This window comes from Chiloscyllium punctatum, chromosome 27 (assembly GCF_047496795.1).
Source record: "Chiloscyllium punctatum isolate Juve2018m chromosome 27, sChiPun1.3, whole genome shotgun sequence".
Taxonomy (NCBI): Eukaryota; Metazoa; Chordata; class Chondrichthyes; order Orectolobiformes; family Hemiscylliidae; genus Chiloscyllium; species Chiloscyllium punctatum.
In genome coordinates this window covers 69,570,378-69,596,333 of record NC_092765.1, presented here as the reverse complement: position 1 = coordinate 69,596,333, position 25,956 = coordinate 69,570,378, and the positions used below count along the sequence as shown (strand labels likewise).

At 44.5% G+C, this 25,956-nt stretch overlaps 1 long non-coding RNA gene across 1 annotated transcript in view; it reads right to left on the bottom strand.

The window, feature by feature from the left end:
• Positions 1-24,716, bottom strand: part of LOC140453314 (uncharacterized) — a 55,735-nt gene extending 31,019 nt beyond the window's left edge. The window contains exons 1-2 of the long non-coding RNA XR_011952348.1: positions 24,592-24,716; positions 14,447-14,573 (exon numbers count right to left, since the gene is read on the bottom strand). This is a non-coding gene — a long non-coding RNA (uncharacterized lncRNA). The remainder of the gene's footprint in view (positions 1-14,446; positions 14,574-24,591) is intronic.
• Positions 24,717-25,956: the final 1,240 nt, after the last annotated feature.

Here is a 25,956-nt window from a genome sequence, read left to right as displayed (position 1 = left end):
GAGGCTGGAGTTGGCTGGACAAACCGATTTGGCCTTCTACAGACTCTGTTCCACTTGTGGCAGAAGGTGGACATGAGAAGGGGGTGGGTGGGGCATTGATGTGACAGCACGCTCCTTGTGTTTTTTTCTCCTGGATTCCCATTTTCCCCACACCAAGTCTCGAAGTGCTTCCCTATGCTCATTCCCCACTTCAGAAGATCTTGGTCCAGGACTTACCAGATTTGAATAAGAGATGAAAAAAAAATGATCAATTCCGAAGAAGCCAATGTTTAGAAATGGGGACACATTTGTTAAAGAGATCGCGAGGGAGTCTCCTAGCAGGAGGAGTGCAGTAGGAAGAGGAAACATTGTCAGCGTTTAATCAGATGATCGGAACAGGGAGAATTGAAGGTGCTGGAGATGGTGAGGGTGTTACAGAGAGGGGCAAAGGCCTGAACAATGTTACAAAGCCAGTACGAATTGCTGCAACTAGAGCTGTTTGCAAAGGTAGGGATGGACATCTGTATTTTCATTGATTCATTCATGGCCTGAGGATTTCACCGGATGGACCAGCATACATTACCCCACTGCTAATTGCCCAGAGGCAGCTCAGAGTCAGCCATATTGCTGTGGGACTGGAGTCACATGTGAGCCAGACCAGGTAAGAATGTCAGATATCCCTCCCTAAAGGACATACGTGAACATGTTGATTTTTACCAGATTATCACCAATGCTTATACAGAGGCCTCACTAATGTCCTGTACAGATACACCATGACATCCCAACTCCTACTCTCAATGCTCTGTCCAATGAAGGGGAACCATCCCAAACGCCTGCTTCACCAGCCTGTCTACCCGTGACACTACTTTTAAAAAACTGTGACTCCCTGGGTCACTGAAATGATTGACAACAATACACAGGGCCCGAACATTAATTGTACAAGTCCAGCCTGGTCTGCTTTACCACAATACAACACAGTGCATTTCTCCACCTGTTATTCCTAACCTCACTGGCCTAGCAGTAGTGTTGATCCCATTGTACTCTTCGATAACCCTCTTCACTGTTCACTTTCCCACCAATTTCAGTCTCACTCACAAACTTGCTAACTATGGCTCCTGTATTTTCATCCAGAACATTTATATAAATGATGCACAACAGTGACCCAGCACCGAACCCCACGGCACACCGTTAGTCACAGGCCTGCAGTTTGAGCAGTAACCCTCTATGAACATGCTCTGTCTCCTACCGTCAATCTGTTTTGTATCCAGTTGGTGAGCGCTCCCTGGTAATGCTTGATCTAAACTTACTATCCAATCATTCATGCAGAACCTTGTCAAAGGCCTTGATAAAGTTCATGTGGACATCGTGTACTGCTCTGCTTTGATCTCTCACTTGTCTATCTCCACACTCACATTTGAGGCATGATTTCCCATGCACAAAGCCATGCTGACGATCGTTAATCTGTCCTTACCTTTCCAAAGGCACGATGATCGTTTCCCTCAGAATCTCCTCCAACAACTTACCACCCCTGCCATCAGTCTTACTGGTCTGTAGTGGCTGTTGATGATGCAAATATCTCTAGGAGGGGGCCTGTAATTTTCTCCCTCGCTTCTCACGAGGCGCTGGGATACATCTGATCATGTCCAAAGGTTCTATCTAACTTATTGCATTTTAAGACATCCAGCACCTCCTGTTCTCCAATGTTAACTCTTTTCAAGACATCCCTATGTATTTTCCTAACTTCCCGAGCTTCCATGTCTTTCTCCACAGTAAATCCGAACACAAAATATTTGTTCAGTATCTCCCCGATCAGCAGTGATTCCACATAGACAGCCTCATTGACCTTTCAGGGGCCCTATTCTCTCACGAGCTAATTTTTAGCCCTGGTTGAAACTTGTCAAAATGCTTCTGAAATTTCAAATATACCTCTACCGCAACTAACCTCCCCCACCCTTATCTATTCTGCCATTTATGGCCACACCAAAATATAGAATCCAACAGATTTAAAATATTCCCCTTTTATAAAGTCATACATCTTTCATTGTTTCTAAGTATCTAGTTATCATTTATTGTCATATTCTTTATAGCACATTCCAGCACGTTCCCGACTTACTCTCAGGTTAACACCGTTTGGTTTCAGACTGACTGCACAAAGGGTTTTGGGAATCCTTGTGGATCAATCTGAAACAGGTAGCTTACAGGATCAGCAGGTAATCGAGAAGGCAAAGGGAATGGAGTCTAAAAATAGGGAGGTCTTGCTAAAACGATACAAGGTACAAATCAGGCCACACCTAGATTATATTGAACAGTATGCGTGCCCTAAGGAAAGACATTCTTGTGTTGGAGGCAGGCCAGGGAAGGTTCACTCGGCTGATCCTGGAGATGGCGGGATTTTCCAATGAGATGTCGTTAAGTTAGAAAATCGAACAGTAGAGCAGAGTAATAGGCCCTTCGGCCCACCATGGCTGTGCTGACCATGATGGTATTCTAAACTAATCCCATCTGCCTGCACATGGGCGATATCTCTCTATTCTCTGTCCGTTCATGTTTCTGTCTAAATGCCCTTCAAATGTTTGCTCTTGTTGCCACCTCTCCCACCTCCTGAGCAGCTTCTACCCTCTCGGTAAAGACAACTGGCCTCATTCATCTCACTTAAAACTTCTCACTCTCACCTTAAACCGATGCGCCCTAGTATTTGATATTTCTACATTGGAAAGAGGATTCCAACTATCCACACTGTTCACGCCTCTCCTAATGCTATATACCTGTACCAGGTCACCCCTCAGTCTCGGATATTCTCGCAAAACAATCCAACTGTGTCCAACCTCCATACAGTAAACACATTCTCATCCAGGCATCATTCTGCCAACCCTCTGTTACACCCTCCCCAAAACCTTCACATCCTTCCTATGGTGTGTCAACGAGAATGACACGCAATCTTCCAAACGTGGCCGACTGAAGTTTCATTCAGTCACAACATGACATGCAAACGTCTGTACTCAATACTGTGCCCAATAAATGTAAGCATACCATACTCCCCCTCTACCACCGCATCCTGTTGTGTAGTTATTTTGAGGGAGCTACGGATTTGCTTCCAATGCCTCTCTGTTTATCAATGTTTCCAACTAGTCAATTAGTGTACTTCTCTCTTCCATTTGACTTCATAAATGCATCACTTTACACCTGTCCCGATGAAATTCAATTTGGCATATCTCTGTCCAACGTTCCAGCTGATCTACATACTGCTGCAACCTTTAACACTCTTCCTCACTATCCACAATTCTCCTAACTATCCCTAATCATTATATGCCTTTTCAAATGTCGTCTGCAAAATTACCACTCAAACTGCTGACCTTTTCACCTGAATCACAGATATAAATTACACACAGACATCGCAGCACTGATCCTTGTGAAACATCATTGGCCACAGATGTCCAATCAGAAAATGACCACTCGACATACCTCTGTCTACTATCACCAAGAAAATATTGTATCCAACTTACTAATGAGCATGGATTGTGATTTGATCTTCCAGATCTCCCTTGCTATTTGGAAGCTGTCCATTCAAAATAACTCTAATTTTTGATTCCCAGATTAAATTGGCTGTCTCACTAATGCACTAACTGTGTCCTTTCTTCACAATAAAAAGGGACCTTGTTTGGTTTTTTGCTAATCCTGCCTAAATCCCTACAACACCTCAATAATCACATTGCTGTCATGATCATTCTGCAGCCACACCTCACAATAACAGTTCGATCATATCTGTTCTCTTCAGTTAATGCTGTCATTCCATCTGCCTTGTTGCAAATGCATGGCGCGTGTCACCGAGAGAGGGCCTTGGAGGGATGGATAGAGGCTAGAGAGTGGGAGAGATGTTCGGGGGCGCGACAATGTTGCAAGGTTAAACATAGCTACAGTTGCTACAGAATGTTCGCAGGAGAAAACATTTTATTGTTTGGAGGAAGTTAGTGAGATAAAGCGTCTTTGATTAGATTCCAGAGATAGGGATGGGTATAAGGTTTTGGATTGTTACATGCACTATGTTGATCAGTGCGTAGAAACATTCACAGGATTCCAGGATGTCGTACATTTAACAACAGGTGTGGGATCTGGAGAATATCAGTGATAGGGAGGATGGTGTGGACTGGAAAATATTACAAGGAAAGGTTGGGTAGTATGGACTGGAGAATGTTGCAAGCACATGGAAGATGATATAAGCTGGAGAATGCTGCAGCAATAGAGAGGAGAATATGGACTGGAGGATGTTGCACAGACAGGGATGAAGTTGTAGACTGGGCACAGTTAGAAGGAGAGGTGAATTTATGCACTGGAAGGTTTATCAGTGAGAGTGAGTGAGTGCTGCAAGATATGACAGGGATAGGGAAGCTTGTCGAGACTGGAGGAGAGAGTGATAGAGAGTCTTGTGAGAGATCAGATTCACTTAGGAGCATAGGATGTGCTACAGTGAGCGGAGCCTTTTGCAGATATAAATTAGGATACAATGACCACAAAGCAGTCACACCTATACATCGGTATATAGGAACTGAAGGAATTGAAGAGATTACACAGGCTAGGAGTGTTGTATGCAGTGAAGGAGATTTACCTGATAGGGAAGCTTTTAGAGACTCAACAATGTTAGGAAATAATGGGAGTTGTAATGGTGAGAGCAGGTTTCAACAATTCGGAGGATATAGACCTGAAGGAGCTTTGACAGATAGTGATGGTACAGTAAAGGGAATTGTAGTGGCTTCCCTTTCATAAGCAATCCATAAGCACTTAAAATAGCCTGTTTGACATGTTCATTATCTCTCGACCATCCATCAGACAGTGCTGCAAATATTTCACTGGCTATGCCGACTAGCTTAGACTGAACTAGCATCACCCAGAAGACCTCGGGCCACTCTACCTGTCTATGCAATTATTCAAATGAAATACAGAGTTCCTTGACAGTAGAGTCACAGGTAAATAGGATAGTGAAGAAGGCGCTTGGTATACATTCCTTTATTGGTCAGAGTATCGAGTACAGGAGTTGGGAGGTCATGTTGAGGGTGTACAGGGCAGTGGTTAGGCCACTTTTGGAATGCTGCATGCCAACTCTGTTCTACTTCCGATCGGAAGGATTTTGTGAAACTTGGAAGGGTCCACAAAAGATTTACAACAACGTTGCCAGGGATGAGCTATAGGGAGAGTTTGAACAGGTGATGGTTGTTTTTCCTGGAGAGTCGGAGGCTGAGGGTGACCTTATAGAGATTTATAAAATCAAGAGGGGCATGGATAGGGTAAAGAGACAAAGGCTTTCTCCTGGGGTGTGCGAATCCAGAATTATAGGGCGAGGTTTAGGGCGAGAGTAGAAAGATATAGAAGATAAAAAGGGGCAACTTTTTCACGCAGAGGATAGTACATATATGGAATGAGCTGCCAGAGGAAGTGGTGGAGGCTAGTACAACTGCAACAGTTAAAAGGCACCTGGTTTGGTATCTGAATAAGAAGGGTTTAGAGGGAGATGGGCCGGGTGCTATCAGGTGGGACTACATTGGGTTGGGATATCTGATCTGCAGGATGGGACCATGAATGGGTTCTGGAACCTGGAGGATGTTATGATTTGAACCACAGGTAATGTTTGATTGGATCTTTCAGCCAATCTTACAGATGGTACAATTGCAACATTTAAGAAACATTTGGATGGATATATGAATAGAAAGGGTTTGGAGGGAGATAGGCCAAGTACTGGTAGGTGGGACTAGATTGGGTTGGAATATCCTGTCGGCATGGCTGGGTTGGAATGAAGGGTCTGTTTCCATGCTGTACATCTCCATGACTGTAAGATCGGCTGAATGGTCCAATCAAAAATTACCTGTGGTTCAAATCATAATATCCTCCAGGTTCCACAAGCCATCCCCTGTCCCATCCTGCAGGTTCAAGGAATCCCGGAACCTCTAACCTTCTAGAAGTCCCACGTCCCTTCCGACATTTGTACCATCCTCCAGATTCTGCAGCCCTTCATACCTCGTAACATGTCCCAGACTCTACAACTCCTCCTTCCTCTGCAATGAGCACTGGAGGATGGTGGGGGTTACAGAGATATGGAGGGACATCAGGACGGGAGGATTTTGCGGACATTAGGAATATATGGACTTGAGGAGGTTTCACAGTTTATAAGTGTTGTAGGAACTGGAGGAACTTACAAAGATAGGGATAGTTTTAGATTGGAGGATTCTGCAGAAAACCTTTACGTGGTTAAAGGCAGGATTCTCTGCAGCGTGCAGGAACAAAGGGATCCTGTGTCCCTCAGGTTCCCACCCAAGTTGACAGGCTGTTAAGAAGGCGGATGGTGTGTTGGCTTTCATTAGCAGGGGGATTGAATTTAAGAGATGTGAGATTTTGATGCAGCTCTACAGAACCCCAGTTAGACCACACTTCGAATATTGTGAACAGTTCTGTTCGCTTCATTATAGGGAGGATGTGGAAGCTTTAAAGACAGTGTAGAGGAGATTGAGCAGGATGCTGCCTGGACTGGAGGGCATGCCCATAGAAGGGAGGTTGTGGAAGCGAGGGCTTTTCTGATCACAGCGAAGGAGGAAGAATGGTGACATGATTGAGGTGTACAAGGGAATGAGAGGGATAGATAGAGTGGATAACCAGAGACTACTTCCCATGGGGAAATGGCTATCACAAGGGGACTGGCGGAAGGTTTAGCTTAGACATCAGAGGGATATGGGCCAGGTGCTGGCAGGTAGGACTAGATTGGGTTGGGATATCCTGTCGGTATGGAAGGGACTGGTACGTTATTTACACAGAGTGTGGTGGGTGCGTGGAATGGACTGCCAGCCATGGTAGTAGATTCAGACACATTACAGACATCTAAGCAACTCTTGGATAGGCACATCAATGATAGTAAAATGTAAGGTATGTAGGTTCGTTTCATCTTCAGAGTAAGATAAAAGGTCAGCACAATATTGAGGGCAGAAGGGCTTGTACTGGAATGTGCTATTCCATGTTCTAAATAGCAAGGGTTATGATGGCAGCAAGAGGTTTCGGGAAGCGGGAGAGGATGCGATCTGAATGAAGTGACACAAATAGGAGGCGTTGCTCAGGTTTTATGAGGTAACAGAGACATCAATGGTCTGATCTGGAGCAGATGACCAGACTGGGAGAATTGTGGGGACTGGAGGTGCTTTCACAGGGAGGGAGGAGCATACAGCCACAGGAGGTTACAGAAATGTGGAGAGCTGTCGGGCCTACAGGAGTTCATGGAGATGGGGAGGTTGGGAGGAATGGAGCAGTTTACAGGGATAAGGATGTTGGTAGGATGGGGTGTTTACACAGACAGGAATGTTTCAGGTGAATGGAGCTGGGTACAGAGTTAAAGTAGGCTGTACAGATTGGAAAAACACATAGACGTATGGAGGGTCGTCGTGACTGAAGATGTTTATAGGCACAGGAAGGCTTAGGTTCTGCAGGTTATTTAGATAAAGGGGGTGTGGAATCAGACAGATTCTCCAAGTGATAAAGACAGCAATTTTGGTTGGAGACAGTTTCACAGATTAGGGAGCATTAGGAACCTCCTCCAGTTTGGTCAGAGTGGGAAGGGTTGTAGGGGAGGGTGATGTTTACACATGGAAGAGCTGGAGAAGATTGTGGAAATGAGTAGATGGATGGAGACACTGGAGGAGCTGACATTGACAGGGTGGGTGCTGGCAATGAAAAGATATCACATCGATAGTGGGTCTTGTAGGAACTGTATTGAAAGAGTCACAGGTATTGGAATGACTTCTGCAGATTGGGAGTATTACAGGGACTGAGAGGATTGTAGGGTCTCCACAGATTGATCGTGTCTTTAAGAATATGTAGATACGGAAATGCATGCAGTCTTCATTTCAAGACCAGAGCCTTATTATCCCTCATCAGCCAAGGATCCCTAACCCTGCCAGCTTTTCCCTTTCCCCCAAATGGGGCATACTGGCCCTGGATAATTGAGATCACACTTTGAAAAGCCTCCCATTTGCCAGTTGTTCCTTTTCCTTCAAACAGACTCACCCAATCGATTAGAATCATAATGTGGAGGCGCTGGTGTCGGACTGGGGGTGTACAAAGTTAAAAATCACCCGACACTCGGTTCCAGTCCAACCGGTTTATTTGAAAGCACTAGCTTTCAGAACACTGCTTCTTCATCAGGTGGTTGGGGAGCACAATCCTAAGCTACAGAATTTATAGCAACAGGATGGCAGTGTCATGGAATATAATATCAAATAAATTTAGTTTAAGCCTTTCATCTGTTACAGTGATCACCAGCGCTTCCAAAGCGAGTTGGATTATAACTGGACGTTGTGCAATTTTATATTCACTTCATTGACGCTGGCCAGATCCTGCAGAATGGCCCCAAATCTGGCCCTGTTCCAGTTTTCCTCTTCAATCTGTGGACCTGCTGATCTTTTTCCATAACTATGTTAAAACGAAGACAGTTGTGGTCACTGGACCCAAAGTGCTCTCTGAATGACACTTCAGTCACTTGCCCGACCACGTTTTCTGAGGGGAGGTCCAGTGTTGCACCCGCCTGAGTAGAGTAGGACCCTCTGCATATTGATTTAGGAACCTTCCTTGGACACATTTGAAAAATTGCTCTCCGTCCAGTTCTTTTTATACTCGAGGTGGCCCAGTCAGTACAGGGAATATTAAAATCTCCAGCCTGCACTCCTCTATTATTCCTATAGTTATCTGCAATCTCTCTACACAGCTGCTCCTCTGGTATCTGTTGGGTCTACAACAGTCTACAATACAGTCCCAACAAAGTGACCACCCCCTTCTTCTTTCTAACTTCTAACCATGTAGAATTTTAAATGAATATATGTTTTAAAAATTGGAATTAACAATCCATAAATAAGTATTGATAAAAATCCAAATACTTGACCTTCAGAGAAAGACAACAGTTCACTCTCATGTGGTCTGCACGACATACCCACAGCAAAGTGTTTGCCTCTCAATTACCCTGTGAAATGGGCGAGCCAGCTGCTTAGCTCAAGGGCAGCAAGGGATGGGCAATAAAGGCTAGTCAGACAGAGACACCCACATCCCATACCTGATTTTTTAAAAAATCCATTCAGATTTGTCCCAGCACAGTTCCAGTGGAACAATGTCCTGGCCAATCACGTTGGTAGATTTATGGACAGAGGTTTCAACTGATAGAGAGGATGCAGGGACAAGCTTCAGGTTAAAGGAGCTTTTCAAATCCAAAGAGAAAACGTGAAGTATCCTGGGAATGTGACCGGAGACAACAGAAAGGAACAGGATGGGACAAAGTTTAACTAAACTGTAGATCAGCAAATCCATTTGTGACAGGAAATTGTGGGAATGAGTAAATTATGTTTTTTATTAATGGACAAAGTCTCTGCAATAAGGTAGATGGATTTGTGACAAAGATAAAAGGGATTTAGACACCAGAGAGATGTGGTTGCAGGGTGAACAAAAGGTGGAACATAAATATTCAATGGTTCACAACCTTGTGCAAATTCAGGCAAAATGGACGAGGCTAACAATAATAGATAAGAAAGTCATTACAGAGAAAGCATTTGGTCTCAGATCATGAAGTAGAGTCAGTCTGAATATAAATTCTGGCTACTACTTGCCAAGGACACAAGCAGCAGAACAGATTTAGACCACCCACCGAACAGCATTTCATGGCTCGTCACTGCAATAAATAGGAATTCATTGGCATGTTTAATACAGGCATGGTGAACATTTAGTGAAACGTCAATATTCGCAAAGTCTGGGACAATCACACTGACAACAGTGATATTGGAAGAAGAGTTCAGAGAATTTTTTTCAGTGTTTCTTAGAATAACACATTGTGCAACTGGTGAGGGACGTAACTGTCTCCGAGCGACTGTTGTTTGATAAAACTTAGTGAATGAGTAACGTCACCTGGAGAGATCGTCTGGGAAATTGTGATAAAGTGCAGTTTAAAGAACTATAAAGTTTTAAAGTGCAAAATTAGTGGATAGAATATTTTCACCAGCGGGTGTACCACAGAGATCTGTGCAGGAACCATTGAACATTAATAACTCAGATATGAAAGTAGAAGGTCCATAGACCGCTGAAGGTGTCAGCACAGGTTGACAGGGTGGGAAAGGCACCTCAACTGGGAGCGGGAGAGGGACCCATATCCTGGTGGGGTGAATTGCTGGAGCTGCTTGAGAGGATATAACCCAGTCTGGCAGGGTTTTGGATCTTAAATAAACGTAAGGCCAGAAAGAAGATTGAGGCTGGTACACAAGTTAAAGACAGGAATTTCAGCCGACAGGGCAGGCAAGAACATAGCAGGGAATGGGGGAAAACTGATGATTAAACTGCATTTATTTCAATGCGAGGGGCCTGACAGCTAAGGAAGATGAACTCAGGGCATGGATTGGAACATGGGACTGGGATATTATAGTTATTACAGAAACAAAGCTGATGGAGGGACAGGACTGGCAGTTCATTGTTTCAAGGTGGAGATGCTACAGGAAGGGGAGGCAAGAGAGGACGTGTGGTGGTGGGTTTTCATTGCATGAATCATCACAGCAGTACTTAGAGAGGATATTCCTGTGGGATCGTCCAGTGAAGCTATGTTAGTGGAACAGAGAAATAAGAATGGGTCATCACTTTGATACGATCGGACTGCTGACCCAGAATAATCTGTGGCAGACATGTCGGGACATCTTAAATATCAAACAAAAATAATGGGCTGTTATGGTTGGGGTTTTTGAACTTTCCAAACCTCGACTGGGACTGCCAGTGTTCAGTGGTTGCAAGGGAGGAATTTGGTAATTGTGTTCCAGAAAACTGCCAAACAATATGTAAATGACCTGAAAAGAGAAAGGGGCAAAACCTGACCTCCCCTTGGGAATTAAGGTAGGGAAAGGGACTGAGATGTGAGTGGGAAAGCATTTTGCCAAAGTGACCACAGTTCTAGTAGTTTGAAAACAGCCTTGGAAAAGGACAGTCCTGGTCCACAAGTGCAAGTTATAAAATGGAGCCTGACAAATCTTGATCGTATTAGCCAGGAATTTTAAAAATGTGATTGGGGAAGGGAATTATTTACAGGGAAAGGGAAGTTTGGCAAGTGAGAATATTTTAAAAGTGAGATAAACTGATCGATCAGTGCCAACATTTTCCTGTTTGTGTGCAGGTCAATGCTGACAGCATTCGGAAACACTGGCTGTCTATTGAGGGTCTGGTCAAGGAAAAGGGGGCAACATGTCAGGAATAGCCAGCTGGATCAAGGGAATCCCTGAGGATATACAGGGGCTGTAGGAATACACTTTGAGAAGAAAACAGGAATGGAGAAAGGCTAAATGAAATAGCCTCAGCAGAAAAGGAAAGGGGAATCCAAAAGTGATTGTATCAGTACATTAAGAGTGCATAAGTAACTCAGGACAAAATAATGTCCATTAAAGATCAATGAGGCCATCGATGTGTGGAACTGTAGGATATTTTCTCAGATCCTAAACATTTTTTTCATTCCAGAACTTCCTGTGGAGAAAGACTGGGGAACAAGAGTAATACGTTAGACCACAATTGGAGTACTCTGCAATTCCAGTCTGTCTGCTACAGGAAGGATGTTGTGAAACTTGAAAGGGCTCAGAAAAGATTAACAAGATATTGCCCGGGTTGTTGCTGAATAAGCTGGGGTTACTGTCACTGGAGAATCGGAGACGGAGGGATGACCTTACAGAGGTTTATATAAACATGAGGGGCATGAATAGGGTACGCATTCAAGGTCTTTTCCCAGAAGTTGGGGAGCCCAAAACTAGAGGGCATAAGTTTAAGGTTAGAGGTGAATAGTTTACAGAGGGACTGAAGGGACAGTTTCTTCACACACATGGTGATGGGTGTATGGAATGAGCTGAGAGAGAAAGTAATGGAGACTGATACAACATTTAAAAGGTATATGAATAGTAAGGGTGTAGACGTATATGGGCCAAATGCTGGAAAAGGGAATGGATTTATTTAGATCTGCTGGTAAGCCTGGACGAGTTGGGGACCGTAGGGTCTGTTTCTATGCTGTGTATCTCTATGACTTGAAAAGAGTGCATGTTATAGAAGAGGTGGTGCTGGGGGTTTTAAAACACAAAGCTATAGCAAGTCCCAGAAACTGATTAAGTGTATCACAGGACACTGAGGGATGCTAGGGAAGAAATTGTGGAGCCCCTAGCAAAGGTATGTGTACTACTGACAGCCATGAGTGATGGGCTGGCAGGCTGGAGGGTGGCATCATGGACAGTGAAGGAGGTTTTCTGAGATTACAAAGGGATCTTGATGAAGGGAGTGAATGGGCTGAAAAACTAGAGATGGAATTCAATCTGAATAAATACGAGATTATGCATTTTGTAAAACAAACAAGGGTAGAGCTTATACAGTTAATGTTCAGGCTTCAGTTAGTGTTTCAGAGCAGAGGGACCTCTGGGTTCAGGTAAATAATCCTTGAAGCTTGCATCACAGGATGGATAAGACAGTGCTTTGCATGCCTGACTATTGCTCAGTCCATTGAGTGGAGGATTTGGGACGTCATGTTGAGATTGCACAGACATTTGCGAGGCCTGTTCTACAATACTCTGTCCAGTTCTGGTCGCCCAGTTAACAGGGAGGATATTATTAAGCTGCAGGGCATTCAGAAGAGATTTAACAGGATATTGCTGGGTATGGAAGGCTTGAGTTCTGAAAAATGGCTGGATAGGCTAAGTCTTTTTTCACTGGAGCCTGGAGGTTGAGACATGATGCTATAAAGGTTTATGAAAAAAAATGAGGTACATAGATCAATTTAATGGTAGTTGCCTTTTCCTCAGGACGGGGGAGTCTCAAGAGGAGGGGCCACATTTTTAAGGTTAGAGGAGAGAGATGTTCAAAAAAAAGATATGGGGCAATTTGCTACACAGAGGGTGGTTTGAGTGTGGAATGAGCTTCCTAAGAAAGGGGTTGATGTGGGTACAATTACAACGTTTAAAAGATATTTGGATAAACAGGTGAATAGGGAAGGGTTGGAGTGATATGGGCCAGCAACAGGCAGCTGGGAAGAGTTTAATTTTAGATTATGGTGGGTATCAACTGAAGGGTCAGTTTCCATGCTGTATGGCTCTATGACAAGAATATGGTTTGATTCCATTATTGAAGAAAGGATCAGGGCTGGGTCCACTGATGTGCATCATCGACATAAACGATTTGGGTGAAAATATAGGAGTGATTGTGCGAAAGTTTGTTGATGATCAAATGAATGGTGTAGTGGGCAGTAAATACGGTTATCAAAGGGGATACTGACCAACTGGGCCAGTGGACAAAGGAATGAAAGATGGAGTTTAATTCAGGTGTTGGATTTTGTTAAGACAAACCAGGGAGGACTAATACAGTTAATGGAAGGGCTCTGGCCAGGGTTGTTGAAGAGAGAGAGAGAGAGAGAGAGAGACCAGGGGGTGCAAGTTACATTGTTCCTCGGAAGTGGGATCACAGGTGGACAGGGTGGGGAAAGCAGCATTTGGCACATTTGCCAACATTCGCCAGCACTTTGTTTCATACGTTGGAGATACTTGTAACATTGCCCTAAATATTTCACTTGGGCAGAGGAGGCCACGGGGTGACGCTAAGAATGGTGAATAACCAAAGGTATGTGAGTCCAAAACTAGAGGGCATGAACAGGAGGTGAGAGACAGAAAGGATTTAAAGAGGGAGCTGAGGGGGAACATTATCCACAGAGGATGGTGCATAAACGGAACAGACTGCCTCAGGCACATGGGAGAAACAAGAACAATTACAGCATGGAAAAGACATTTGGGCAGGTACATGGAGAGGAGAAGTTTGAAGAGATAAGGGCCAAATGGAGGCAAATGAGACTCATTCAGTTTAGGTAATATGGGCAGCATTGAGGGGTTGGACCTCAGGTTCTGTTTCCGTGCTGTATCACTCTGTATCCAGTTAAAGAGGATTAGTGTACCAAAATAAGGCATGTTGTAGACACTGAAACAAGTTACAGCGATAGGGATGGTAGTCTGGAATGCAGTACGTCTCAAATATGTGGAGGGACTGTCGGGAATGGAGCAGGTTACAGGGACAACTACTGTTATAGGAGTTAAAAATGACTGAAGGCACTGGTGCACAAGCCATGCCATAGATACAGTGTTGCAGAGTAGTGAGACTTAGTACAGTGTTGGAGGAAGAACACAGAACAGAAAGATTCCAGGCAGCATTCCCAACCTCTCGTCGGAAGCCAGCTTTAACGTCTGTTGTCCTGATGCTCACTTAGACAGCGCAGGACTGGATTGATAACTATGAACTCCCGATGCTTTCTCAGTGCAACATAAGTTAAAGTTGACGTGGTGATTGAGCATGGGGTGTGTCTATACTGTGCTCCCCATCCAGCACTGTATCTATATCATGTCTTGTTAGCGATGTTTGGAGCCCTCTCATTGCTCCCTGCTCTGTGCACTATCAGTGATCTTACCTCACTGCAGGATTTATTGAAGGCTGCAGATCTCCCTTCCCTTTGTCTCTCTGCCTGACCAACCATCTTCAATGAGGTGATGGATGAGACACACAGCAGTTGGGAAGTCTATTGAGTCAGCAACTTCCTGAGTATCGACAGGAGACAGTGAAATAGACAGAATGGGACATTAGACTGATGCAGTGAGGGTTACACAAGGAGAATGGAAATGAGCCCCACAGATATCTGGAAAATCCCAAACTCCATCCCTAGCCTGCACTGTTGTGTCTCTCTGGAGTGGAGAATTCTGTTGGCCCAGGATCTGGAGTAGCTGCAATAGCGAGAGACAATGACAGAGGCAGCAATTAGACCCACACAGTGAGGGATACCACATGGAGAGAGACTGAGTGATATCACCAGAGTGCAGGAAGGTATCAGGATCACACAGTCATGTTAGAAGAATGGGTTTAGCTTCATGTATCAGTGCTCAGGGATGAGCAACCAGTGAGCAGGTGAAGTGATGGCCGAGTAACATTATTGTTAGGGCATTTGTCCAAAACCTCAGTTAGTGCTCAGGGGAGGCAGGTTTGAATCTCATCACAAGATATGGTGGAATTTAAAATCAATAATTTAAAAAATATCAATTAACAACCCATAAACAAATATGAAACCATTGCTGATGTACAAAAAACACAATCCGTTAGATCACCTACAGTGTGGAAACAGGCCTTTCGACCCAAGAGTAACCTACTCAGACCCATCACCCTCGACCTAATACACCTAACATTAGGGGCAATGTAGCATGGCCAATTCGCCTGACCTGCGCATCTTGGGACCGTGGAAGGAAACCGGATCATCCGGAGGCAATTCACGCAGACGTGCGGAGAATGTGCAAACTCCACAAAGTCGCCCGGGGCTGGAATTGAACCTGGGACGCTGGTGCTGTGAGGCAGGAGTGCTAATCACTGAGCCACCGTGCCGCCCACTTGCCCTTGCGACAACAAAATCTGATCATCCTCACGTGGTCTGTATGACATACCCACAGCAAAGTGTTTGCCTCTCAATTGCCTTCTGAAATGGCCGAGCAAGCTACTCAGCTCATGAGCAGCTAGGGATAGGCCATGAAGGCTGGTCAGCCAGGGACACCCACATCCCATACCTGATTTATAAAAAAATCCATTAGAATGGTCCTACTGGAACTGTGCTAGGGCCTGTGACCTCGCCAATCATGTCTGTAGGTTTATGGATAGGGCTTTAAACTGACAGAGAGAATGCTGGGACAGGGTCCAGGTGAAAGGAGCTTTCCAAACACAAAGAGAAAAGGTGAAGTAATGGAGCAACATGAGAATGTGGCTGAAGGCAATCAGAAAGGAACAGAATGGGGACAGAGTTTAACTAAAACTGTACATCAGTGAATAGGTTTGTGACAGAAAATTGAGGGAAAGAGTAAATTATGATTTTTTTTTTGAATGGACGAAGTCTTATCAATAAGGTAGATGGATTTCTGACACTGAGATAAAAAAATATTTAGACACCAGAGAGACGTGGTTACAGGGCGAACAAAAGGTGGACATAAATATTCAATGGATCACAACCTTGCAGAAACTCAGGCAAAATGGGTAACGCTAACAATAATGGGTAAGAAAGACATTACAGAGAAAGCATTTGGTCTCAGATCATGAAGTAGAGTCCGTCTGAATGTAAATTCTGGCTACTACTTGCCAAGGACACAAGCAGCAGAACAGTTTTAGCCACCGAACAGCATTCCATTGCTCATCACTGCATTACACAGGAAATCATTGGAATTTTCGGAAACTTCAATATTCACATAATCTGGGACAGTCACACTGACAACAGTGATATTGGAAGAGGAGTTCAGAAAAATTTTTTTCCAGTGTTTCTTTGAATAACAAATTGTGCAACTGGTGAGGGACGTAACTGTCTCAGAGCGACCATTGTGTGATGAAACTGAGTGAATGAGTCATGTCACCTGGAGAGATCTTCATGGAAATTGTGATAAAGTGCAGTTTAAAGTAATGTAAAGGTTTAAAGTGAATCACAGAAAGGACAAGCTACAACTAGAAACAAAAATAACCAATAACATGGGTTTGAGAGGAGAACTGACCAAGGTAAATAGGCTAAACAGACTGAAATATGTGCCTGTCAATGAACAGTGGAAAACATTTGAAGGAACAGTGTAAAACACTCAACAAAAGGACATTCCATTGAAACAGACAAATCCTCAGCAAGAAATCCCCACCGGTCCCACACTCAAGTAAAAAGGATCATATTAGATTATCGGGCTTAGAGGATCACCAAAACGTACTTAAAATCCTGAAGTGAGAGAATGTTTTAGGAGTAAGTTTTAAAGGGATTGCAAAGGGTCTGCTCACAGGAGGAGGTCAGATGGAAGAGGGAATAATTGTCAAGGTTTTATGTCCCAAAAGGAACTGGGAGAGGTGAAGGTGCTGGAGGTGGTGAGAGTGTTACAGAGAGGGGTCAGGGTCTGAACGGTGTTACAAAGTCAGTACGGATTGCTGCAGCTGGAAGGGTTTACAGAGGTAGGGAGGGACATATGTATTTTTATTTATTCATTCATGGGATGAGGGTGTCACTGCTAATTACCCTGAGCATAGCACAGAGTCAACCATATTGCTGTGGGTCTGGTGTCACGCGCAGGCCAGACCAGGTTGGAATGTCAGATGTTCTTCTCTCAAGGACGTAAATGAACCAGATGAGTACTTCCTAGTGATCAACAATGCTTTTATGGTGGCCTCACCAATGTCCTGTACAGCCACAACATGACATCCCAACTTCTACTCTTAATGCTCTGCACAAAGAAGGTAACCATCCCAAACGCCTGCTTCATCAACTTGTCTGCCTGTGACACCACTTTCAAAGAACTGTCTACCTGCATTCCTGCGTCTCTGACTGACAACACGACCCAGGGCCCGAACATTAACTGTACAAGTCCCACCCTGGTTTGTTTCACTAAAATGGAACTCTTCACATTTATCTAATTAAACTCCATCTGCTATTCTTCAGCCCACTATCCCAGCAGGACTGTTCATCCTTTTGTATCACAGATAACCTTCACTCTCCACTTTCCCACCAATTTCAGTATCACCCAAAACAATTACTTACCAGGAAACCAATATTCCCATCCAAACAATTTATCCAAATGACAAACAACAGGGTACCCACTTCACCGCTGGTCACATGTCTCCAGTCAGAAAGACAATAAGTCTCCCATCACCCTCTGTCTCCTACCATCAAGCCAATTTTGTATCCAGTTGACTAGCTCCTCCTGAATGTCATATCCTTCTACATTGATCTGACCATATTACCCAGTTTACCATACGGATCGTAGAACACAGAACAGTACAGCACAAGACCCTTCGGCCACGCACATGCCATGCACATCTTTTACCCGACTGTAAGATCAAACTAACTTACATACCCTTCATTTTGCTATTATCCATGTGCCTATCCAAGAGTCTGTTAAAATGTCCCGTTCCACCCACCCACCACTCTCTGCGTGTAGAACCTACATCTGAATTCTCCCCTTACCCATCCTCCAATCACCCTCAAATTATGCCCCTGCTACTATGTATGCCATGGAATAAAGAGGTCTCTCACTATTCATTCTATCTATGCCTGACACCATCTTGTTCACCTCTTCCAAGTCACCCCTCACTCTTCTTCATTCCAATGGAGAAAAGCCTTAGTTTCCTCAACCTTTCTTCATAAGACATGCCCTCCAGTCCAGGCAGAATCCTGGTAAATCTCCTCTTTACCCTCTCTAAAGCTTCCATATCCTTCCTGAAATGAAGGGACGAAGCCTGAACACAATATTCTAATCGGGATCTAAACAGGGCTGCATAGACCTGAAGCATAACCTCACGCTTGAAAACTCAATCCCGCAGCTAACGAAAGCGAATACAACATATTCCTTCTTAACAACATTATCAGCTTGGGTGGCAAATTTGACGGATCTCAGGTCATGAAATCCAAGATCCATCTGTTCCTCCACACTATCCAGTATTCTGCCTTTACCCCTGTATTCTGCATTCAAGTCTCACCTTCCAAAATGAATCACTTCACACTTTTCCTGATTTGACTCCATCTACCACTTCTCAGCCCAGCTCTACATCCAGTCAATGTCCCGTTCCACACTCTTCACTACTCCACCAACCTTCGTGTCATTGGCAAACTTACTAACCCACTCTTTCATTCACACATCCAAGTCATTCATAAAATCACAACGAGCAGATGTCCTGTAACGTCTCTCTGCAGAAAACCACTGGTCACTGAGCTCCAGGCTGAATGATTTCCATCTGTCATCACCCTCTGTCTTCTATGGGCCAGGAATTCTGTATCCAGACTGGCAGGTTTCCCTGTATCCCATGCTCTGTACTTTCTCAATGAGCCATAAATGTGTTTTGTCACATTCTCAAAGGATTCAATAAGATTTGTGAGGCATGACCTGTCCTTTACAAAGCCATGCTGGCTTTCTCTAATCAAACTATGGTTTTCCAAGGAATCACAAATCTCATCTCTCAGAGTCCTCTCCAACAATCTGCACATCACAAAGAGAAGACTGACAGGTCTGTGATTCCCAGGATTATCTCGATTCCCTTTCTTGAAAAACTTCTGGCTCATTCGCCAAACCTGCACATCTTTGGGCTTTGGAAACCTAAGCACCTATTGGAAACTCACACAGACATGGGGAGAATGTGCAAACTCTACACAGACAATTGCCTGGGGCTGGAATCAAAATCGCGTCCCTGGTGCTGTGAGGCAGCAGTGCTAACCACTGAGCCACCGTGCTGGCCCATGTAACCCTCTAGAGCCCTGCTTCTGATTCTTGGTTCCTCAACCTGAGGTTAGCTTCCTTCTTCCTCTTCACTAGATGTTCTACATCCCTTGGAACCTTGTTAAATGCTTTACTGAAGCTCATGTAGACAACGGTGACTGCTCTGCCTTCATCTATCTCTTGGCCAACTCCTCGAAGAATCAATCCAGTTTGTGAAACACGGTTTTCCACTCACAAAGCAATGCTGACTATCTCTGAATCAGCCCTTGCCTTTCCAAATATATATAGCTCCTTTCTCTCAGAATCTGCTCCAACAACTTCCCCAACACTGGGCTCACGGGACTGTAATTTCCTTGCTTTTCCCTGCAACCCTTAAGTGATGGAATAACATTAGCCACCTTCCAGTCTTCTGGTAACGCATTGTGTCTGTGGATAATATAAATATCTCTGTTAGGGACACCGCAACCTCTTCCCTAGCTTCCCACAATATTCTAGGATAGACATAATGAGCTACTGAGGATTGATCGACCTTTATTTGTTTTAAGACTCCAACACTTTCTCTTCTCTGTTGAGGATTCTTTCCAACACATCACTCTTTATTTCCCCAAGTTCCCGAGCTTCCATGTCTTTCTCCACAGTAACTTCTGACAACACTATCTTGTCCAATATCTCACCCACCTCCTGATAGTTAAGGTGCCCTATTCTCTACCAAGTTACTCCTTAGCCCTTATTGAAACTTGTGTAACGTCTTCTGATAATTCAAATACACCGTATCCTCACTACAGTCACTCCTTCACCCTTATCTACTCTGCCATTTATACTCACACCAATATAAATACAATCCAACAGGCTCAAATCCACATTGTCTTTTTATTAAATGTGTTTCTAAGGGTCCAGTTATTGAATATTGACATATCATTTCAAACATATTTCAGCTCCCGACCTACTGTCAGGCTGACACTGTTCGGTTTAAGACTGGCAGCAGAAATGGGTATGGGAGTTCTTGTTTCTCAGTCTGAAAAAGGTAGTTTACAGGTTCAACAGGTAATTGAGGCTTTGGAATTAAGGAGGTAATGATGTGGGGACTGTATGAGATTATGGACACAGAGAGTGCAGTGGTGACTGAAGAACATTATGGAGATAGGGAGTGCTGTGGGGCCTGAAAGGGGCCAAAGAGATCTGCAGGGCTGTTGGGCCTGAATGAGGTTGCACAGATCAGGAGGATCATGGGGATTGAAGGAGGTTACTCTGAGCGGGAGTGTCATTGGGTCAGGATGAGATTATGGAGATAGGGAGGGTCGTGGGGCCTTTTGGAGTTTATGGAGTTAGGGAGGTTTGTGGGGAATGATTCAGGTTACATGGATAGGAAGAGTTGTGAGGACTGAAGGATTGTATGGAGATAGGGAGGGCTGTGGGGACTGAAGGAGGTTATATAGATAGTAAGTTTATAGAGATGCACAGTGACTACTGGCATTTAGTGATGCAGCGGGCTGTAGTAACTGGGACGGGGGGGCTGTCTTACAGTGATAGGGAGGGTTGTGGAAGATGGAACAGCTGATAGATACAGGGCGGGTTTTAGGAATGGGAGGATTTTCCAGGAATTTTGAGGAATGCAGGGATGGGACGTGGTAACAATCACAGGGAAGATTTTGGGAACTTGTTCTGAGATGGGTACAACTGAGAACAGAAGTGAGGCAAACAGTCAGGACAGGCAGGGACAAGGTAGGATTAATAAATTAAGCTGCATTCATTTCAATGCAAGGGGCCTAACAGGGAAGGCAGATTAACTCAGGGCATGGTTAGGAATATGGGCCTGGGATATCAGAGCAATTACAGAAACATGGCTCAGGGATGGGCAGGACTGGCAGCTTAATGTTCCAGGATACAAATGCTACAGGAAGGATAGAAAGGGAGACAAGAGAGGAGGTGGAGTGGTATTTTTGATAAGGGATAGCATTACAGCTGAGCTGAGGGAGGATATTCCCAGAAATACATCCAGGCAAGTTATTTGGGTGGAACTGGGAAATAAAAAGGGATGATCACCTTATTGAGATTGTATTACAGACCCTCCAACAGTCAAAGGGAAATTGCCAAACAAACTTGGAAGGAGATCTCAGCTATCTGTAAGAATAATAGGGTAGTTATGGTAGGGGATTTTAACTTTCCAAACATTGACTGGGACTGCCATAGTGTTAAAAGTTTAGATGGAGAGGAATTTTTTAAGTGTGTAGAAGATAATTTACTGATTCAGTATGTGGATATACCTGCTAGAAAAGGTGCAAAACTTGACCTACTCTTGGCAAATAAGGCAGGGCAGGTGACTGAGGTGTCAGTGTGGGGAGCACTTTGGGGCCAGCGACCATAGTTCTATTTGTTTTAAAATAGTGATGGAAAAGGATAGACCAGATCTAAAAGTTGATGTTCTAAATTGGAGAAAGGCCAATTTTGACGGTATTAAGCAAGAACTTTTGAAAACCGATTGGCGGCAGATGTTCGAAGGTAAAGGGATGGCTGGAGAATGGGAAGCCTTCAGAAATGAGATAACAAGAGTCCAGAGAAAGTATATTCCTGTCAGGGTGAAAGGGAAGGCTGGTAAGTAGAGGGAATCCTGGATGACTAAAGAAATTGAGTGTTTGGTTCAGAAAAAGAAGGAAGCATATGTCAGGTATAGACAGGATAGATCAAGTGAATCCTTAGAAGAGTATAAAGGAAGTAGGACTATAATTAAGAGGGAAATCAGGAGGGCAAACGCGGACATGAGATAGGTCTGACAAATAGAATTAAGGAGAATGCAAAGGGTTTTTAAAAAATATATTAAGGAAAAAAGGGTAACTAGGGAGAGAATAGAGCCCCACAAACATCAGCAAGGCGGCCACTGTGTGGAGCCACAGAAAATGGGGCAGATACTAAATGAATATTTTGCATCAGTATTTACCGTGGAAAAGCATATGGAAGATATAGACTGTAGGGAAATCGATGGTGACATCTTGCAAAACGTCCAGATTACAGTGGAGGAAGTGCTGGATGTCTTGAAATGGTTAAAGGTGAACAAATCCCCAGGAACTGATCAGGTGTACCCGAGAACTCTGTGGGAAGCTAGAGAAGTGATTGCTGGATCTCTTGCTGATATATTTGTATCATCAATAGTCACAGGTGAGGTGCCAGAAGACTAGAGGTTGGCAAAAGTGGTTCCACTGTTTAAGAAGGATAGTAAAGACAAGCCAGGGAATGACAGACCGGTGAACCTGACCTCGGCGGTGAACAAGTTGTTAGGGAATCCTGAGGGACAGGATGTACATGTATTTGGAAAGGCAAGGACTGATTGGGGTAGTCAACATGGCTTTGTGTGTGGGAATCCATGTCTCATAAACTTGTTTGAGTTTTTTGAAGAAGTAACAAAGAAGATTGAGGAGGGCAGAGCAGTAGATGTGATCCATATGGACTTCAGGAAGGCGTTCGAAAAGGTTCCCCATGGCAGACTGATTAGCAAGGTTAGAACTCATGGAATACAGGGAGATCTAGCCATTTGGATAAAGAACTGGCTCAAAGGTAAAAGACAGAGGGTGGTGGTGGAGGGTTGTTTTTCAGTCTGGAGGCCTGTGACCAGTGGAGTGCCACAAGGATCGTTGCTGGGTCCTCTACTTTTTGTCGTTTACATAAATGATTTGGATGTTAAGCAGAAGAGGTACAGTTAGTAAGTTTGCAGATAACACCAAAATTGGAGGAGGTGTAGTGGACAGCGAAGAATGTTACCTCAGACGACAACAGGATCTGAACCAGCTGAGCCAATGGGCTGAGAGCTCGCAGATGGAGTTAAGTTCAGATAAATGCGAGGTGCTGCATTTTGGGAAAGCAAATCTTAGCAGGACTTATCCACTTAATGGTAAGGTCCTAGGGTGTGTGGCTGAACAAAGATACCTTGGAGTGTGGGTTCATAGTTCCTTGAATGAGGAGTCACAGGTAGTCAGGATAGTGAAGGCGGCATTTGGTATGCTTTCCTTTATTGGTCAGAGTATTGAGTACAGGAGTTGGGAGGTCATGTTGTGCTGGACAGGACATTGATTCGGCCACTGTTGGAATATTGTGTGCAATTTTGGTAGACTTCCTATCGGAAAGGTTTGTAAAACTTGAAATGGTTCAGAAAAGATTTACAAGGATGTTGCCAGGGTTTGAGAATATGAGCTACAGGGAGAGGCTGAACAGGCCGGGGCTATTTTCACTGGAGCATCGGAGGCTGAGGGGTGACCTTACAGAGGTTTACAAAATTATGAGGGGTATGGATAGGATAAATAAACAAAGTCTTTTCCCTTGGGGTCAGGGAGTCCAGAAATAGAGGGCATAGGTTTATGGTGAGAGGGGAAAGATATAAAAGAGACCCAAGAGGCAACTTTTACACAGAGGGTGGTTCCTGTATGGAATGAGCTGCCAGAGGATGTGGTGGAGGCTGGTACAATTGCAACATTTAAGAGGCATTTGGAAGGGTATATGAATAGGAAGGGTTTGAAGGGATATGGGCCAGGTGCTGGCAGGTGGGACGAGATTGAATTTGACATCTGGTCGGCATGGACGGGTTGGACCGAAGGGTCAGTTTCCAAATTGTACATCTTTATGACTCTATCACTCAGAGGTTTTAGAAATAAACTGTGTGGTTGCGTCTGGAGGAGGTTAAAGGTATAAAGGTTTGTAGTTACCGAAGGAAATTCCATCAATCGGGACCAGCAGAGTTTACAGAGACTGAGTGCGTTTTAGAGACAGGAAGAGTTCATAGTCATCATTAGAAATGGAGAAACTAATTGATGAGAGAAGCAGGGTCACTCTGCTTTGTGCCCAGAGACAAGGAGGAGTCTAACAGCTGGAGGAGGTTACTAAGGTACACAGCTTTTTTTTGTCGTGACGGGAAGGTTACAGAGATCATGAAGGTAGTCGGAGTTCAAAAAAGTCATAAAGACAGGGAGGTTTTTCAGGTCTGGAAAGGACTACACTGACCAGGATGGCTTGAGGAACTGAAGAGTTGTTTTTCTTGAGTTTAGGAGAGATGTGACAGAACCCGGCACTAAAGGCAAAGGCAGAAACTTGGAGAGTTGTACTGGTCGGAGGAACTTACAGGGATAAGCAGGATTGTAGGGGCTGATAGAGATAGGGGAAGTGGTATAGATGAAACAGACAATGGAGAAACTGACAGACATAGGGAGGGTTCTGTGGAACAATGAATTTACAGACAAGATGGTGATAATGAAGCCTGAGAATTTTCTCATTCTCCTTGCCCAGCATTGTTCCTACATCATACCCTCAGGATCTGAATTAAAGTCCACTAACTCCTCACTGTGGTGTTTACTGTGAGTGATCTTACCGGCTGCAGGATTTACTGAAGGCTCCAGATCTCACTCTCCATCTCTCTCTGGCTGACCAACTGTCTTCAATGTGGTGATGGACAAGACAGGAATTGGGAATTCTGCTGAGTCAGGGACATCAGGAATACCTACAGGAGACAGAGAAGTAGACAGAATGGGAAATTAGACTAATGCAATGAAGGTTACACATGGAGAATGGCACTGAGTCCCACAGAGATCCGGAAATTCCCAGTCTCCATCCATGGCCTGTGCAGTTGCTTCCCACTGGAGTGGAGAATGCTGTTGGCTCAGGATCTGGAGTAGCTGCAAGAGTGAGAGACGCTGACAGAGGCAGCAATTAGACCCACGCAGTGAGGGATACCACATGGAGAGAGACTGAGTGATATCAGCAGTGTGCTGGAAGGTGTCAGGATCACACAATGGTATCAACAGAAGTGGTTCTGACCAGTGAGCACTGCTACCAGTACTCAGGGAGGACTGAGCTATTTTATTGGGATAGGCTCCTCTGGTACCAGGATTATGCAGTGTGCTATAAATGGACACAGATGAGGAGGGGGACAGGTCTGAGGTGAATGGAAATTCCGAAGTCCAAAGAGAAAGGTTGAAATATTGGAACACCATGGAGATGTGAATGAAGACCAAAAGAAAGAAACAGTAAGGGACTGAATTTAATTAAAAACGACATTGTCAAATAGATTTGTGACGGGAAATTATTGGTTAAAATAAAGTAAATGCCATTTCTGCCGCTCACAATTCCTCATACACTGCAAGTGACATCACTTCCACCCCTCACATCATCGCTGATGTCACATACTCAGTGACTTCCACGCCCCCCCCTCTCCCCCACTGCCGTGTTTGCCACCACTTCCGCCCCCACCAACGCCACTCATCTGCATTCTGCTGACACCACCCCCAGGTCCCACCGTCACCATCCCTGCCCCCAGAACCCTGAGGGGAACACCACCCCTGCTCATGACTCTATCCCCATTCACCCTAACACCACACCCACTACAGTTACAGGCTCCGTCGCCTCCCCCAGCTCCACACCTACGCCTGGTCCCAGCTCCCAGTCCTGCCGAGTTTTCACCATCCCCCTGACCTCCCCCTCACTGAGGACGAATGATCAGTCCTCAGCAAAGGCCTCACGTTTATTCCCCTCCGTCCACACATCAATGAATTTAATATACGCCGTGACATCGAACACTTCTTCCACCACCTCCGCCTCGGAGCTTACTTTTACAATGAAGACTCCCGCCTATTTTCTGAGCACCACTTTGCTGGCCTCCAATACACTCCATCCACCTGGACACCCCGCGCTGGCCTATTACCTGTCTTCGATTTCTTCATTTCCAACTTCCACCGGG